The following is a 20,156-nucleotide window of genomic DNA, read 5'->3' as shown; positions in this document are numbered from 1 at the left end:
AAAAAGTCAATTAAATTAAAAAAAAGGAAAGTGCTTCAGTATCGGACAAAACTCCTACCGCCCACCATGAAAGCTGGAACGCCCACTAGTGGGCAGTAGGGACCAGGTTGGCTACCACTGATTTAAATTATCAGGGCATTTGGGACAAAAGAGTCCCAAAGAGTGAGTATAGAATATGAATTTTCATTATTATCATGCCTCTGTATGATAAGGGGATATGAATTTGTCTGCACTTTTTGAGGGGAGGTTATGAGGTATGTTTTACTGTATTTTTGGATTTGAATTGTGACTGCACATTCATCAGATTTGTTTCATTTAAGTCAATATGCATTTACTGATTTAGAGGGTAATTGTAATTTTTTTTACTAGATATATCTTACAGATGTTTCTTTGAGCACCATTCTGTTTTTTCTGTGAAACAGCCATTTTGCTTAAACTTGTTGGGAAAATATATGTGAATTTGCATTTAAAGTTGAGAACTGCACCATTGTAAGCCAAGAGAACACCTGAGGATGAAAAGACTGATACCCCAAATAATGAGATACATTATAGAATGCAGTTTAGCCAGAAGAGGTGCATAACTATTCTACAAATCTTAAAAAACAAAAAGTTGTTAGATGTTGATTTGGTCTTCACATTTTTAACTAATGCAAAAGGATGCATATGTTTTTATAGGTGGATAGAAGCTTTTAAAATAGGATAGCCTTTTATGTTAAGTAGTACATCAATTGTGCTGGATGGTTTTGATGAAAAGATATACAAAATTTACTTTTAATTGTAGCAAGTTAATATCTAGATATGTATTTCAAATTCCTGCACTGTAGCAGCTAAGTCACTGTCTTGGAAGCAAATATTTTTAGCAGTAATTCTACTAAACACTAATATTTCAAATCAATGTTTTTCAACCTTGACCACTTTAAGATGTGTGGACTTCAATCCCCAGAATTCTCCAACCAAACCATGCTGGCTGGGCAATTCTGCAAGCTGAAGTCTGCACATTTTAAGGTTGCAAAAGTTGAGAAACTCTGGTATACATATTAATTTTTCTGTGGCCTCCAATGAGTAGGCAAGTAGAGGCAATTCAATTGTTTCTTGATTTACAGTATATCTCAATATGTTGTCACACAACCCAACCCACAAATAAAGCATATTGTACTATTCATGTAAGAGTGGATGAGAATGAGGGTAGGGTCAAACACATCATCAGTTTAGAATATCTATGCCCCTGAAGATACTAAGTCCAGTCCCCCTTGAAGTCTGTTGACTTTTATCTGGTACCAATTTGCCTTGATCATTATTAGATTAGATTCTTATGTATAGGTTCCATGGAATAAACTCACAGTGCTTTCTGAACTCTATCCTGCCTCCTGGTTTCTTGCACCTGACAATTCAGGGTGGTCAAATAACACCTTAGTCTTGCTAGATTAAAAAACAAAGACTTTATATAAAATCTGTAAAGTAATAAAACAATGATTTTATAATCTAGAACAATGTTTTTTTTTAAATATGAGCATAATAAAATAAAGTTATACTGTCTGTATAGGGGAATACTGGACATTTTAATTATCCATTAGGAATATACAGAATGAACAGAACTGGTGCCAAGATGTAGTCTTATTTTTACTTTTCTTACTGAAATACTGAATGAAAACAAATAAACCACCGATCCAGTATGAATTTTAATAATCACATTCAGTCATTAATATATTTTAGCAACTGTTTCTAACTTGTTACTGAAACCCTGAGTCTCTCCAAAATGGATTCTTTTTCTATAAAATATGATATAGATGTAGGAGCTGTTTAAATAACCTAATTTAAAACACATGGTTTAATTTTTGCCAATCTTATATGGCAATCAACATTTAGCTTATTTTTTCAATCCAAGAATAGGTTCACATGTGGGATCTGATTAATAGCCAAGCAAGACTTCGCTTATGGGTCAATAGTGTATAGAATATTGTAAATGGAAACAAATAGGAAAAGCTTTAAAAGGCTTTTTTTCTCTCCCTTTATTATGTTGAACTGGTACTATTTACCATATTTAAAGCTATATTTTTTCATTTTTGAAATCAGATTTAAAGCATTTCTATGCAAAGGAATATGGAGATAATGTTAAAGAAAGCATATAGGAACAAATAAGGAAAAATAAAAGACAATTCAGTCTTAGAAAAGGAGAAGGCATGAGAAAGAAACTTAAAATAAACCTGCCTTGATTTTCTTTAGTATAAGTTAGGAAAGACCAAGACTTGGTAGATTTTTAAGATTCTGTTACTATGCTCTACAACAGTTGCCCCCAGCCTTTTGGGCATCAAGGTCCAATTCCATGGTGAAAGTTTTTTTCACAGACTGGAGGGGGAGCAGTTTTGCATCCTGAATGCATCCCATGGATGGGGCTTCGCTTGTTTGCGTGACCTGGCTGCTGGCATGCCGTGGCCCAGTGCCTGTCCATGGGCCAGGGGTTGGGGACTCCTGCTCTACAACAATAAAGATTAAACAATAAGGATCATTTCTGTGATTATTAATTGGGCAAAGCAAGTTTTATTGATCACTTAATAACAACTATGCATACAAGCAGCACATTATTCATATATAGTAATTGCTAAAGGAATAGCTGTTTGTCCCTTTTAAATTAGAATCCAGATTCTATTTTTTTCAAAAAGGATTATATAGTGGAAGTGCTAAAACAGTGGTTCTCAACCTTCCTAATGCCACGACCCCACGCACCCACGTGACCACACGTGACCCACACGCATGACCACACGTGACCCACATGCACGACCACACGTGACCCACACGCACGACCACACATGACCCACACGCACGCAGAAAAGGAAATAACTCCAACCAAGGAAATGGGCAGAAAGTCCTGGTGTTTCTACAAAGCAGCAGCAGCAGCAGCAAATCAGGGTTTCCCAGTTCCTGGCTCCGAGCAGCCCAGCGCAAAGTGGCCTTTCCTCTTAGGCAGCCCTTGGAAAAATGCACTTTTTTCTGTCTTCCCCCTCCCTCCTTTCATGGCCCCAGCGGGAAGAGGGGAGGGGAGAACCACTTCTTCCACCCTCTTCTCTCCCCTTGCAAGAGCCCAGTTCGCCAGCGATCAGAACCTGAGAGGGAACCCGTGACAAGCGCTCCCGCGGCAGCCAAACCCTTTCGCCCTCATGCACCCTCAAACACTCACTCGCGACCCTGCCCTGTTTCCTCCACCCCACTGGGGAGTTCAGCTGCCCATCTGCCTGGCTCTTCCTCCGCCCTCCGGGTGAAGGGAGCCTGCCTGCAAAGGCTTCGTGCAGGACGATTCTCACGTCGCGTCGCCTCCCCGCCTCCGGCAGCTGGGCTTGGCTGGCTGGCAGCAGCTCCCCTTTTCTCAGTTCAGACACAAAGGGGAGTCGCTGCTAAACTGCCAGTCTCAGCGCCTGGCCCGTGGGCGCCGCGAAGCCCCGCCCCGCCCTATCCTGCTGCTGCTGCTCCACTCCACCCACCGTCTGCTGAGCTCGAGCTCGAGCTCACCCTTCTTCCTTCCCTTCCCTCCTTCCTTCCTTTCCTCCTTCCTTCCTTCCTTCCTCCCTTCCCGAGAGTGCTCCGACCCTCGCGTGCCGGTCCGACACAGCCTTTGGATGCCTGCCTGGAGCATAGAGATGGCTCTCCTGCTCGAGCTAGAGCGGCCCCCTCAGCCGGCCGAATCTCGCCGTCAGTCGAGGTCTTTTCGGTGAAGTTGTGGGCGAGCCGAAGAAGAGGGGCCCGGCAGAAGGTTCTCTGCACCCCTCCTGTACCACCATGTTGCCAGGGAAGGAGAGGAAAGAAAAGAATGTGAGAGGGGACAGGAGAGGGGGAGAAAGGGGGGTAGAAGAAAGAAAATAAAAGGAAAGAAAAAGAAACTCTGCTTCTTGTGCGGAGCCGGCAATCGCGGAGCAAGACGCCCATTCGGTGGGGTGGCAGGCAAGCCCAGGTGCTCCTGGGCGGCCATGGCAAGCAGCAGCGACGGCGCAGGGTGACCACCAGCTGGGCCACCAGCTGGCCCAGCCCAAGGGAGGTAAGGCACCCACCGGGCCCCACGCGCGCCAACAACCCTCCCTGTGCCTGCCGCTGTTCCGCTAGCCTTACCTTGGCCACCGCACATTCGGTGCAGCGACAGGCAGACCCAGGCGCTCCTGGGCGGCCATGGCACGCGGCAGCGAGGGCGCAGGGCGAACACTGGCTGGGCCACCAGCTGGCCCAGCCCAAGGGAGGTAAGGCACCCGCTGGGCCCCACGCGCGCCAGCAACCCTCCCTGTGCCCGCCGGCCTCCCACCTCCCACCCCTGGCCCTCTTTTACTTACATTTAGTAGTTGCTCAGAGTCTCTTGAATAGAGTCTATTCTATTGGCTTTCAAAAGCCAATAGAATAAGAGGGAGTAGCACAGCTAAGGAAAAGGGGGGAAGAAATGGCGGACTGCGTTGTTTGGCGACCCCCGTGAAATGGTCGTTCGACCCCAAATGGGGTCGCGACCCACAGGTTGAGAACCGCTGTGCTAAAAGGATTAGCTGCAGTAGCCATTTGTGTTCTGATTTGGTATTGAAGTGATTTAGTTAACAGTTCTATACTGTTTTCACCACAAAGTGCTCTACTTCTTGACTCTTGAAGAATTCTCACATCACCACAATTTCAACAATCTTCTTGAGAAGATTGGATATCTTTCTCCCTCTCCCTCTCTCAATCTTTTTTATTCAAATACTCCAAGTAATTTCCAAAAAGATACTCTCAAGTTTTCAAATACACAGAGATCTTTTTATGGCAATATATTTTGAAACCATCATTTAATTCTTCACACCCTGTGATCAAAGTGCAGATGTGTACATTTTTAAATCAGTATCTGTACAAATATACTTGTAAGTGGGTACATGCTCTTCTAGAGTTCATAGTTCTCCAGGCTGAAGGAGTTGCCTACCTTTCCTCTAGTAATTAGTATAGCATTTCTGCAACTCCCAAATTGTGCAACCCATCCAGGATGGGCTGCCTCCATGATACATGCTTGACAGAGAACATGCATTGTTTATAATATTATATAGTTATCCTCACCAGAATAGATACAAAGCATCATCCAGTAGATGTGTTTTAGTAAAATCCTAGTCACATGAATTTTCAGATATTTCAGGAGGTGTAATTCGCATAATGCCTCATTTTTCAATCTGGTCCTCAGCTTCTCAACATTCATCCCAGTTTCTCTCTGGCAATGTTTTTAGTCTTGGGGTGAAGGGATCATATTTAAAAAGGAAGCTCACCTAATCCCTATATAAATTACTTATATTTTAAACAATTCTGTTTCCTTGCACTATTATTTGAAGACCATAGGATAAAACTGAAGAATTTAAGAAACAATTCTTCAGATTCTATGTGAATTTATATAACTCTCAGTATCATTATCCTATGTTTTTCTTTGTTTTTCTCTCTTTATGTAAAAAGTATAAAGAATATTCATCTTTTGTAATTCCCTTAAGAACATAGTAAAGTTAATAATGCAATATTTTCAGATAGCTTTAAAAAGGTACTTGGTAAAACATTTTTTGTACTTCTATTAAATGTTTATGGTTCTATAAGGAATCATTTGAGATAATACAGAACATATGCACCAAGGCAGAAATAAAAATTCAAATCTTATTCTCATGACTGCCATGAATGACATTCTCTAGACCAGGGCTTTTCAACCGGTGGTACGCACACCACTAGTGGTATGTTGGCACCTAGCAGGTGGTATGCGTACGAAGGGTTGAACAGCACTTGTAAAAAAAAAGTGTAAAAAAAAGTGTAAAAGTGGATGAGGTGAAGTGGTGGCAGCGCTGCACAGGCTTGTGGGAAAGTCAGCTGGAACTGCACGAGGCATTGCCTGGGTCCTACTGAGAGCCCAGGATCGAAGTGCATAGCTCCAGCTGATTTTGCGGTGGCCTTGGGGGTGGCAGGCAGTGTCACGCAGTCTTCGGGTGGAGATTCAGCTGGAGCTGCGTGAGGCATTGCCTGGGTCTTGCGGAGAGCCCAGGATCAGCGGACATAGCTCCAGCTGATTGGGGGTGGCAGGCAGCCTCAGGCAGTCTTCAGGCAGAGATTCAGCTGGAGCTGCATGAGGCGTAGCCTGCCTGGGTCCTGCTGAGAGCCCAGGATCAGCGCGCACAGCTCCAGTTGATTGGGGATGGCAGGAAGCCTCACGCAGTCTTCAGGCAGATATTCAGCTGGAGCTGCGCGAGGTGTTGCCTGCCTGGTTCATGTGGAGGGGAAGAGAAGAGAGGATATAAAAGGGGGGAGAGAAGAGAGGATATAAAAGGGGGGAGAGAAGAGAGGATATAAAGGGGAGAGAGAAGAGAGGATATAAAAGGGGGAGAGAAGAAAGGATATAAAAGGGGGGAGAGAAATATGTTAAATGAGTTTTGCCCCATTTTATGACTTTTCTTGCCACAGTTGTTAAGTGAATCACTGCAGTTGTTAAATTAGTAACATGGTTGTTAAGTGAATCTGGTTTCCCCAAGTCAGGGGATCACATGACCCTGGGACAATGTGACCATCATAAATATGAATTGGTGCCAAGCATCCAACTATAAATCACATGACCCTGGGGATGCTGCAATGGTCATAAATGTGAAAAATGGTCATAAGTCACTTTTTTCAGTGCTGTTGTAACTTTGAACAGTCACTAAGCGAACTGTTGTAAGTCAAGGACTACCTGTACTTTATCACTTTTTTCCGGGATTTTTTGGTCATCAGGTTTTTGACACCTTGCTAGGCAACTGGTGGTACTCGAATATTGCCTTATTCTAAAAGTGGTACAATCAGTGAAAAGGTTGAAAAGCTCTGCTCTAGACAATTGATCTAGGTTCTCCTGCTTGAGCAGGGGGCTGGACTAGAAGACCTCCAAGGTCCCTTCCAGATTCTATTCTATTCTATTCTATTCTGTTCTAATGTTCAGATTTCACAATTTCCTGCCAACATGGCCTCTGGTGTACCAGCTAAGAATTATGAGAATTGAAGTTCAGTACCCCTGAAGATTCCTAGAATGAAATGTTATGCTGTATATCTCTGCTTGCAGTGAAGCCATATTTGCCAGATAAATTGTTAATTTTAAGAACATTGCATTTTTAAATTCACTTACATTGAAAACCAGAATTGTTTATGCTTGTGTAAATGTTATCTGTATTTTGAGTCTTGTCATTCTCAAAAGGTACTATTGAGATATGGCCTTTCAGAGCTTTTCCACCTCATCCTAAATATACATGCTACCAACTTCTTTGATCAAAATTCAGTATTTTTTCTGCATATTTTTCCTTCTAATTTTTTTTGGCCAAGAATCTTCATGATCTGCAGTTCCTTATCTGTGGAATAGGATTAATGAGTCTCATTTCCCTACTTCCAGGACTGTTGAGAAAAAGAATATTATAAGGCTTTATGTATAGGAGAGTGTGGGATAAAAAGTCAAATAATTTGAAAGATAACCTCCAAGTATATATTAAAATAATCAAGAGGGAGGGAAAAGCAAAGTTTTTCTCCATGGCAACTTCATAGTGTTGCTTAGCACCGGGCTCTAAAATAACTGCATTACTCAGCAGTATCAACCCACACATAGATGTGCTAAATGGCACTTTATGATGTTTTATTGCAAAAGTGATAACTGGATGCCTGAAATACTTGTCTACTTCTCTACCAAAGAATTGTGAAGTGTCCTAGCTGAAAAGGCCTAAGCTATGTGATAACATATGTTCCCAGAGGGCACTGTTGTCTCTGGTGCACCAATAATCAGCCTGCCCTTTGATAGACAGCCAAGGCTGATAGTTGTCTTAGTACATAAAAAACTTTAAATCAAATCAAGTTCCCCTGAAAGCAACTATTTCTGATTTAAAGATTGATCTAATCTCTTCTTTAAAATCTCCAGTGATGGAGCACCCATGATTTCTGGAGGCAAGCTGTTCCATTGGTTGATTGTCCTCACTGTCAGGAAGTTTTTTCTTAATTCCAGGTTGCTTCTCTCTTTGATCAGTTTCCAACCATTGTTTCTCATCCTTCTCTCTGATGCTCTGGTGAACAACGTGACCCCCTCTTCCTTGTAGCAGCCCCTCATATACTGGAATACTGCTATCATGTCTCCCCTATGTCTTCTTTTCTTTAGACTAGCCATACCCAAGTCCCGCAGCTGTTCTTTGTATGTTTTAGTCTCCAGGCCTTTGATCATCTTAGTTGCTCTTCTCTGAATTTTTTCCAAACTCTCAACATCTTTTTTGTGGCATGGTGACCAAAATTGGCTGCAGTATTCCAGGTGTGGTCTTACTAGGGTTTTATAAAGCAGTATTAATACTTCATGTGATCTTGATTCTATTTATACATATTTTTATACATATATACATATTTATACATATTTGTATAAAGACATATACATATTTATACATATTTGTATAGTACCAAGATGAGGAAGATTGCTTCTTCTTTACTTAACTGAATAACAGAGTTGGAAGGAAACTTGGAGGTCTTCTAGTCCAACCGCATGTTTGAGCAGGAGATCCTATATCAATTTAGACAAATCGTTATCTAATCTCTTTTTAAAAACCTCCAGTGTTGGAGCATCCACAACTTCTGGAGGCACGTCATTTCACTGATTAATTGTTCTGTCAGGAAATTTCTGTTTAGTTCTAGGTTGCTTCTCTCCATGATTAATTTCCATCCATTACTTCTTGTCCTGCCTTCAGGTGCTGAGTAGAGTAGAGTAGAGTAGAGTAGAGTAGAGTAGAGTAGAGTAGAGTAGAGTAGAGTAGAGTAGAGTAGAGTAGAGTAGAGTAGAGTAGAGTAGGCACCATGGAGGTCTTCTAGTCCAGCCCCCTGCTCAAGCAGGAGAACCTATACGGTCTCAGACAGGTGAATGTCTAGTCTCTTCTTGAAAATCTCCAGTGATGGAGTGCCCATGATTTATGGGGGTAATCTGTTCCACTGGTTGATTGTCCTCACTGTCAGAAGTTTCTCCTTAATTCCAGGTTGCTTCTCTCTTTGATCAGTTTCCAATCAGTGTTTCTCGTCCTTCCCTCTGGTGCTTTGGTGAACAACCTGGCCCCCTCTGCTTTGTGGCAGCCCCTCATATACTGGAACACTGCTATCATGTCTCCCCTATTTCTTCTTTTCTTTAGACTAACCAAACCCAAGTCCCATAGCCGTTCTTCATATGTTTTAGTCTCCAGACCTTTGATCATCTTAGTTGCTCTTCTCTGAAATTTTTCCAAACTCTCATATCTTTTTGTGATATGGTGACCAACATTGGTTGCAGTATTCCAGCTGTGGTCTTACTAGGGCAGGGGTTGGCAACCTGTGGCTCCGGAGCCACATGCAGCTCTTTCATCCCTCTGCTGTGGCTCCCAGTCCTCCGCCCAGTCCTCCGCCACCTAAAAAAAAAAAGTTCAATCAATCAATTCCAACATCTCATGGGAAAAAAAAGATCTCATGAAGCTGGAATTGATTGATTGAACTTTTTTTTAGTCCCACAAACAAAAGAAGTTTGTGGGACTGCCCACAAACGTTTGTTTGTGAGACTGCACACGGCGGTGGAGGAAGTGATGGAGGACCGTGTCGGAGCCGCGTGGGTCTGACCGGGGGCATGGGGGGTTCTGCCAAGCATCTTGTACGGAGCCAGGAATACGGGCTGGGTGGGGGGAGCTGCCAATTCCGCTGGCATGAGTCTTGGCAGATTTCCCCCCCCCGAGTGGCCATGATTCCCCCCAGCCATCCAGCCACGACCTATGTAGTTTCCTGGATCCTTTCCCCCCCTTTCTTGAAGATGGGGACCACATCAGCCCTTTTCTAATCCTCAGGTACTTCCCAGGTGGTCCAGGATTTATGAAAGATGTGGTGCCACGGTTCTGAGATAACATCTGCCAGCTCTTTCAGAACTCTGGGATGTAGTCTGTCAGGTCCTGGTGATTTGACCCCCTCTTCTTTGTGGCAGAAGGAAAACTAGAGTTAATGTTCAATTAGTAACTGGCTTGTGAATAATGCAAAATATTTTCTTTCAAAATGTGGCCAAATGGCTCCATAGCTAGGGCACCTATCTCTGCACATCTGATATACAAGACTAATAATTAAATATAATAAAATAACAGAGTTGGAAGGGGTCTTGTAGGTCATCTAGTCCAACCCCCCAAGCAAGAGACCTACACCATTTCTGACAGATGGCAGTCCAGTCTCTTCTTGAAAGCTTCCAGTGAAGTTCCCACAACTTCAGAAGGCAATCTGTTCCATTGGTTGATTGTTGTCACTGTCAGAAAATTTCTTCTTATTTCTAGGTTGAATCTCTCCTTGATCGGTTTCCATCCGTTGTATCTTGTCTCGCTTCAGGTGCTTTGGAAAATAGGTAGACCCTCTGCTTTCTGTGACAGCCCCTCAAATATTGGAACACTGTTGTCATGTCTCCCCTAGTCCTTCTCTTCACTAGACTAGCCATACCCAGTTCCTGTTAGTTTCTTCATATGTTTTAGCCTCCAGGCCCCTAATCATCTTCTCTGCACTTTTTCTAGAGTCTCAACATCTTTTTTATAGTGTGGAGACAAAAACTGGTTGCAGTATTCTAGGTGTGGTCTTACTAAGGCTTTATAGAGTGGTATTAGTACCTCACACGATGTTTTGAATCCCTCTGTTAATACAACTTAGGATTGCATTGGCTTTTTTGGCTGCTGCTGCACACTGTTGGCTCATATTTAATTGATTGTCTACTAAGACTCCAAGATCCCTCTTACAGTTGCTGCTATTAACCCTGGTTTCACCCAATCTATATGTGTACTTTTTGTTTTTCTTTCCTAAATATAAGACTACCTTTCTCTACATTTAATTTTATTTTGTTAGATAGAGCCCAGTGTTCAAGTCTGTCAAGATCCATCTTGACAGTAGGTTGTGATCTACTTTGTTAAATGCCTTGATGAAGTCTAAGTATACTATGTCCACAGCTATTCATTCGTTTACTAATTAAGTATTTAGTACTAATTTAATATTCTATGAACACTTTTTAATATAAATTCATTTAATACAGTATCTATCACATCAACAGTTATTTACCAAGCACTAAATCAGCCAGAACCAATGTAGGTTAGAAACCAATAGGCAGATGGGTAGAAGAGAATGTACAGAAACACTATAAATTTGCTTCACTTCTCTTTGGAACATGGATACTGTCATGTTTTATATTAAAACAAGTCTGGACTGATTTTCAAATATCCAACATTTTATAACAAATAAAACATCAAATATCCATTCCAAATAGTAAAAAGTCCTATGTTCTAAAATATGCTGAATTGTATAACTGCTTTTTAGCAAAAACTAAAGAACATGTGAATGGATAACAGAAATCTTGCCGTTAATACCAGGTTTTAATTACAGAATGATGTTCTACTAACATCATAAGTAAGTTTTTACTGAGCAAGAGGAAACTGTAATAAATTCTAACTTCAATTCTATAATGTCAGAAAATACATGGCTTTCTTTAAAAAAAAGTTGATGATTTTATCAATACATAGATCTGGAGAAAATCATTGAGCAAAACTGTTCCCATATGGCCTTGGTTTTGCATAATTTTGCATCAGAACTGGAATTTTTAAAAATAACTGAAGCTGGAAAACAATAGCACTGAGCAATACTTAACAAGAACAAATGCCACTTATGAATCATGGCTCCCTAACCTCAGGATGAACATATGGTGTTAAGCACTATCTTCATGAAGATGAAGGGAAAGAAAAGGAAAATAAGATATTTCATCAGGTTACAAAGTAAATTTGTGTTATAGCACAGGAGGTTAGCAAGATTGTACTGAAAATCTTCAAAATAGCCATCTGTATAATATAAGGCATACTGGGAAAGAGTTGAATTGAATGCAGCAAGTTTTCTTCAGGTCAGTAGAAACTGACATTTCTAAATATAGTTAAGAAAAAATGAAGGTGATAAGCAGACTTTTCTCACAAGACTAGATCAGAAACTTTAATGGAAGAAGGACATATGCAAGATATGTATATATGTATACAGTAGCAATAATAGTTTCATTTTGTTAGATAGCGCCCAATATGTAGGTCTGTCAAGATCCTTCTGTCTCTTAAGCCTATCTTCTGGAGCGTTGGCTATTCCTGCCAGCTTGATGTCATTTGCAAATTTGATGAGTTCCCTATCTATCCCCTCATCCAAATCATTGATGAAGATGTTAAAGAGCACTGGGCCCAGAACAGAGCCCTGGGGCACCCCACTACACACTTCCCTCCGTGTAGATGCAGTTCCATTGAGGACCACACATTGAGTACGGTCAATCAGCCAGCTACAAATCCGTCTGGTGGTGATGCTGTCTAACCTACATTTTTCTATCTTATCAAGTAGTAGGGTGTGGTCTATTTTATCAAAAGCCTTACTGAAGTCCAAGTAAATTATATCCACAGCATTCTTCTGGTCCACGAATTTTGTCACCTGGTCAAAAAATGCAATAAGATTTGTCTGGCATGATCTGTTTTTGACAAGCCCATGTTGGCTTTTGATTATGACTTTGTTTGCCTCTAGGTGTTTGCTAATTCATTGCTTGATTATCTTTTCCAGAATCTTCCCAGGTACTGAGGTCAGGCTGATAGGTCTGTAGTTTCCTGGATCAATTCCCCCTCCCCTTTTTTTTGAAGTTGGAAACTACATCAGCACTTTCCAGTCCTCTGGTAGTTCCCTAATACTCCAGGATCATACTTACTATGTTGATATCAATTGGTGTCCTTTATGCAAGGAGCCCATGCAGAAGTCTAATACTTCTTGCACTTTACCAGAATTATAATAATACAAATCAGAACAGTTATTATTTTGCTTGAATTCTTGTTCTTTAATTGATCCTTGATCCATATAAAATCCACTTTCTTATCTTAAGACTACTATGTTTATTCAGGAATGTTTGGCGATGCTTCTTGACTAATAAGATTACTTTTAAGAAATGACAATATAAACTAATTGATTGGCTTAATTTTAGTATTCATTTTTATGCACTGAGTTTATTGAAAATTTTAAACACAAGAATAAGACTACCACAAACTACAGTGAAAAAGAAAAGAGAAAAAGGGGAAAAGGAACAAAAAACCCTAAAAGGGCAAAAAGAAAAATGGTACCAGAAAAATCTTTCTGTTTTTGTGAATATAATAATCTCACTGCACTTATCATATATAAAAACAGTATTCCATGACTTTTTTTCCAACTTCTTATCTATCAGTCCCAAGAGGAAAATTTCTGGTTTCAGTTTAAATCTTTAAAATTCTATGAAACACCCAACATTTTCTAGCTTTTTTGCATGTCTGCCAAGCATGATAAAATCATCCTTCTAGTTGTTCACATTTGCAGCATAAAGTTGAAGTATCTTCATACATTCTATTTTTTCTAATTTTTCTAGTGTCATATACCAATTATACATTATTTTATTAAAAATCTGTTTAAGATATCATATTGTAAATCTCTCCTTTCAACCAATTTTCCCCATTGTTCCATCTGTATAATACATTCCTTAACTTGTTCTTCTGCTTCAAATTTCAAGTTTATACATTTTAGCAATCACAACTATATAATTTGTATCCAATTATGTTTAAAAGTCTTACAATGTTCAATAACACAAAATTGTATCTACTTTAAATCTTTCTGATAACTGTACAGTAGTGGCCAAAATTGTGGAAACCTTTTGGGAAAAGTGTATTTTTGAGGTTTGATGGCTAATAACACCACTTTTTTTGGAGTAATACCATAAAATTATATATCAATGGAAAGATAATTTAATCAAGAATGTAATGCAACGAAGTTTGTTCAATTATCTGTACTGTATTGTATGAAAAGTTATAGCCAAATAATCAGAAAAAGGAAGCACAACTTGCTTAGGTTGATATCAGGTAGCTTTCCTTATTCTGACTGTAGCCAATGAGCATGAGTGTTTAGAGAGCCAATCAGGTGTCATCTTGTTTTGGCAATGAGCCGATCAGATCACAGTAGGATTCAGTTATTGATGTCATGTATTGAAGCTGAGAGTGATCGCTATCAAGTTGGTTGGGGTTTTTTTTGTTCTTTCATTTAGCGAGCTTGTAAAACCTAATAAAATTAAAGTAATGGTGCAAAGAGTTGACTGGTTGCCCAGAAAACGATGTAAAATAGTATTATTAAGTGAACAAGGCTACAATTATAAAGAAATTAGAAGAAAAATTGGTGGAAACTTAACCAAAGGTGGCATTTCTACTGTACACTTTTCCCAAAAGGTTTCCACAATTTTGGCCACTACTGTAAATAAGAAAACCATTGACAAATATGTCCCTCTGCCAAATTTATTAAATTTATTAAATTTGTATTCTGCCCATCTCCCCTATGTGACTTGACTTTATTTGATATTCCTCTTGACAGAATTCCAGTATCTCACAATTATATTAACTATTAATGTTTGCCTATTATTTCTAATTTAAAATGCTTCTTGTGCTGAGACCCACAAAGGTGTTTTCGGGCACAGCCTGCATTTGAATCTATTCCATATTCTCAGTATAGCAAACTCAGTTTTAATATTTAAAGGTGGAATCATCTGAAATGATACAGATATCCAAAGGCCATACAATCTCTAAAGGGAAACAGTTAATATTCTGTTCCACAGCATTGTTCTGACAGATAACAGATTCTTCGATAGAAGAGAATAGTTGCAGTTCAGGTTGAACTTTGGGGTCAATATCCCAATCAAGGAACTACGAACTCAGACAAACAAGCTAATAGTAAGCAACAACCTAATCAAGGAATCACAAAGAACACTCCCACCAACACTGACAGAGCAACCCACTAGTATATAAACAGAGAGTAAACCCTATTTCCTTCTAACAGTGATGATATTACCTAGTTGGGTAATGAAATGTCTGAAAGAAAGAAACCAAGCTCAGAGAGCACAACAAGGACTCTACCACAGATTCTTCAAACAACATTAAACCTGCAAAGTTTTAATCAGGTATTATAAAAATGTTGAAATCCTTCACTGAATCTCTTTCAAAGCAAATATATCACAGATGAGCAAATAACAACACACATACAGTAGAAACTATTCAAAAAATAATCTATGGAGGCTGTGCTGCATTAGGGCAGAACAATGTCCTAATTAAAATGTACTATTTTTTTTATAAAGTTAGCTTTAGAAATAACACCTGACCACTTGTTTTTCTGATTTAGCAGATCCTTTGGCATAATCTGTTGGCAAGGTTTGCCTCTTCAATTTGTACATTTGTTACAAGAGATATTTTTAAAGTAAAAATTATAAGAAGGCTGAGTGGGCTCAAATAATCTTTAATAATTTTGGGTTATTGTTCTCCAAGATTTTTTTCTATAATCTTGAAAAAAATGTATTTTAAACTGTTTTTTTATCTATTACCTTGAGTAGAAATTAATGGACCTATAATTTCCTCAATTATCTCCCCGCAGCCCCCAAGATCCCTAGTTAGTTTCTAGTACTAGAAAATCCAAAAAACCAAAATGGATGGCAAATTGCTATAAATCAGCAATATAAGTTTCTGCCATTTTTGCACAGGATATCAGTTGCAATTGTTAAATGTATATATGAGTCCAGTGAAACCATATGAAAATTTAAGAATTCAAACTCAATTAAACGACAGTGAAACTAAATTAAATGTGTTATTTACACTGTTCTGTGATGTGTGTGATTTCAAATCATTCTTGACTTTTGGCAAATGCCTGGGCATGTCCTAGCAGTTTTCTCTGCAGTGTTTTCAGAAGTGGTTTGCTATTGCTTGCTTCTTATGGCTGAGAGAGGGAGAGAGAGTGATTTGCCCAAAGTTACTTTGTTGGCTTCATGGTTAAGGTGGAATCAAAATTCAGTCTTCCAGTTTCTAGTCTGATGCCTTAATAACTGTACCAGCTGGTTCTCATTAATACTTTAATACTGTTGGAAGAAATTGGCTTGGGTCCCCAGCTCGGAGAAACGGGCACACTGCAGTAAATAAAGGACGAAGACAGCAGCTCGAAAAGAAGGTCTTTAATTGGGCAGAAGCGACAACAGCATGAGGCTCTGGGACAGCTGAAAAATTAATTACAGCATTTTGTAATTTAAAGGCTTGCTTTGTGTGCTTTTATTATTTGATTGGTTTACTTGTTTTGTAAAAACAAGCGATGGGTGATGAGTCTAAAGTATCGGCTTCCTTGGGTTTTAATCCTGTCAAACAAATGTAATTATTTTTATCCCCTTATCTTTAGTCTTTCTATTGCTTCTAGCGAGTTCTTTTTGTGATTAGACAGGCTTGAGTAGATGTTTCCGCTTTTTGCAATAACTGGGGTTATTCAGGTTCCTGATTGCAACATTGTTTCTTTTCTTTAAGCTGAGGCACATGCCAGTTTGCCTGCAACTACTATCTGACAGCTTAGAGAAAAAAAACGGAGATGGTGTTCTTTTACTTTTAGCGATTCCTGGGAGCTTTTTCTTGGCTTTGAGCTTTATTCTTATGTTTTTGGGGATACAGAAAAGGGGCTGGGGTGCATTTTTACCACAATTCCCCACGTTGTGCCAAATACGTTGTGTGGGAGGGTGTCACCCATACTTATACTGGCACAAGATTAAGAACTGATTTGATATATTTTGTCAATTTGACACATCATCAAGGAGTCTTAATGAGTGCTTCTATTGGGATTCTGGGATGTAAGGAAGTAAGCTTTTAAACTGTTAATGCAAAGGGGAAGGCATTGATAGAGGCAGAAGAAAAGGGTTCCTGCAACGGTGAGTTCAATGGCCCATAAAAAGACGGTTTTTAATGGGCTTCTCGGTTTCGGACAAGACGGACAAAGGAAAGCAGGGTTCTTCCTCCCGTGTTCGATTTCATCCTGCTGGGGGCCTGAAAAGGGCCTAAAATCTCCCCAGAGAGGTGACGAAGAAAGAGGGGACCCTCATAGATCACGGATTGATGGCGGTCAATCCGTTTGATCTGAGGAAGCCCTCTAAACCAGCTGGTGAAAGACTGGCTGCAGTTTGGCAGCCAGTCAGAAGCTCCTGTCAGCCGGGGGGGGGAGCACCAACTAGCAAATTTAAGCAACGCATTTGGAGCGGGTGAGAGTACTTTTTTTTTCCTGTTCTACTTTTTTAAAAAAAATCTCCCTGGAAAAAATAATCCCAAAAGGCAAAGCTCCCAGAAGCAAGTGGGTGGGGGGATTTTTTGGTGCCCTCCCCCTAGAAGAACAGTGGTGGTTTAATATCTTTGGGGCGAAAAATAGTCAGATTATAAAACCAAATTGGAAATAATTTAAAGTTGTAACACTGAAAAATTTGGGAGACTTCAAATATCTTAAAAACTTTATTTGCTTTGAAAAATACCAGACTGAACTTTTGAGAAATAAGTCCTGGTTGAAAGATAGACATTTAATGAGATCTAGTGGTGGAAAAGAGGAACAGCACTAAGACTTTTTTTTTTGCACTCTGTTTGGAAAGAATGACCTTGGCTTGAAGCCCAGACAGAGATAGCAAGCTAGGCTCTTTGATGTGCCTGAACTTCTCAGCCTTTCAGATTGCAGCTGAACTGCAATCTGAAGAAGAAGAACTCTTTGAGCTATTTTTCTGCAGGGTGGATTATAAATATAAACTACTTGGAAGCCATCTGGCTTTCCTGGATTATAAACATTGCTTGAGCTGCAATATCAAGAACTATTCAGAGGGCGACTTCCGGTGGCAGGCGACTTCGCTGGACGCAGCTGTTTGCTGCTCCCGCCTGTTTTCGCGTAAAAGCCGTTTTGACAGCCTGCATCAGCTGTCAAACGGCTTGATACCTTTCCCCTGGGCTTAGGGGGATAGGTGAGCTGCCCGAGGTAGGAGTTGAGTTCCCGAGTCNGTTGACCCCCTTTTCCACTTACAGAGCTAGGTTATTGTTTTTCTTTGAAATAAATATTCATGTAATTTTATTGGTATCTATCTTCATTTTTTACATTTACCAGTAGCTGCCTCATTTCCCACCCTAGGCTTATACTCGAGTCACCATTTTTTCCCAGTTCTTTGTGGTCAAACTAGGTCCCTCGGCTTATATTCGGGTCAACTTATACTCGAGTATATACAGTAACTATGACAAAGTCGTTACTTATAAAGATATCTTGGACAATGAAGGAAAATTGAAAGACAGACAAGATTTACAATGACAAGGTATTGACTTAGCATGGTGGCCATATTTGCAAATCCAAATGAGATATGGAAAAGATGCAAAGACAACGGGATTTTATAAAGAACAGACAGAATTTGATCAAATATTGTTAAAAACAGATGAAAACCTGATTAAGAAACTTTATAGATTTCTATTAAAATTGAAGATGGAAGAAGAACAAGTAAAAGAAACAATGATAACATGGGCAAAAAGCTTTGGATATTCTATAGATTTAGAAGATTGGCAAAAGCTATTTGTATAAAATGTTTTATAGATGGCATATGACACCAGTAAGATTAGCGAAAATGTTTAAAAATACCTCGAATAATTGTTGGAAATGTAAACAAAGGCCAGGCACTTACTACCATATCTGGTGGATATGCCCTAAAGCGAAAAAGTTCTGGCTTAAGATACACACATGGCTGGAAAAGATGACTAAAAGACAGATAGATTTTAAACCAGAACTGTTTTTGTTAGGAATATTAGGAGCTAAGTATGAGAAGGAGAATGAATATTTAATATTGCACATACTGACAGGAGCGAGAATAGTATTTGCCCAGTAGTGGAAAAATGAAAAGTTACCAACTTAAGAGATTCTAATTAAGAAAATTTTAGAATGTGCAGAAATGGATAGACTAACCTTAGAGTTCAAAGAGAAAGAAGATTCAGTTTATTTTAGAACATGGGATAATTTTTACCAATGGTTAGGAAAACGAACTAGTGAGAAATGAATGTGATATGTTATCTTGAATATATATTAGTAAGAAGAATGATATGTATTGACCAACTGATACTGTTTATGATTATCATTTATTATAATTACTACAGCTATTTACCATTATATTAATCAATGTTAACTGAACATATGTACCCGGACAACAATCTGCTTGCTAAAGCTTGAAAATGTTATTGGGGGGTAACCCCAATGTTGTTTCCAATCTCGCCCTAACCCCAATCCCGATCCTAACCCCACCCCGAACCTTAATCCCTATCCTGGTCCTAGCCTTTCCCCAACCCTATAAAACTCAATAAAAATTTCTATATAAAAAATCCCCTACTAGACAAATGTTTTGATATTCCATTTCTGCTATTTTTCTATGAAGATTTTTATAACATCCTTCTTGTTTGTTATTTGGTGCATATATTACTACCAAAAGTATCTGTTTTTGATTTAAAAATATTTCTACCATCACAATTCTTCTTTTTTCATCTGAGTAAATCATTTTAGAATCTATTGTCTCTTTAACATATACAGCTACTCCTCTTTTTTTGTTGTGCTGATGCATGGTAGTTTCCCAATTTTTGGGTATTCCAAAAGTTTATAGTATTGTTTTTTTATATGTGTTTCTTGCAGACAGATTATATCAATATTGAATTTCTGCAATTTTTTAAAGATTCTTTTCCTTTTTGATGGAGAATTCAATCCATTTATATTCACTGAAAAAAATCCGTTTTCCTTCTCCATTTTATTTACTTATATTTAGGTTTTGTCAATCTCATAGTCCTCTGCTCTCTTGCTATTCCCTCACCCTCTTGATCTGGCTTGTCTTTCTCTTCTTCTACTTGTGTAGTTGTTTCCTCTGTTGTTTGTTCTGTCTGTTTCTGGCCTTTTCTATCCTCTTGTTGGTGTTGTACTCTTTCATCCAGAAATGCTCTGTTTCTTTCATTGAAGTCTTCTGCCTTCCAAACTGAATCCAATCAATATTTTGTATTGTTCGGGACTTCCGGTGGCAGGCGACTTCGCTGGATGCAGCTGTTTGCTGCTCCCGCCTGTTTCCGCGTAAAAGCTGTTTTGACAGCCTGCATCAGCTGTCAAACAGCTTATACCTTTCCCCTGGGCATAGGGGGATAGGTGAGCTGCCCGAGGTAGGAGTTGAGTTCCCGAGTCGTCCCTTGTGGACGATGTAGGTGAGAACTCCTCCGGAGCCCTGGGCTTCTCCGCGATCCAGGACGTCTTCGCCGTAGCGAAGCTAGAAGCCGCCGCCACCGCTGCAACTTAAAGTTAACTGTGAGTTTGCCTTG

The sequence above is a fragment of the Protobothrops mucrosquamatus genome, unplaced genomic scaffold (assembly GCF_001527695.2).
Source record: "Protobothrops mucrosquamatus isolate PMUCROS unplaced genomic scaffold, P.Mucros_1.0 scaffold257, whole genome shotgun sequence".
Classification (NCBI taxonomy): Eukaryota; Metazoa; Chordata; class Lepidosauria; order Squamata; family Viperidae; genus Protobothrops; species Protobothrops mucrosquamatus.
This window is presented reverse-complemented; position numbering follows the sequence as displayed.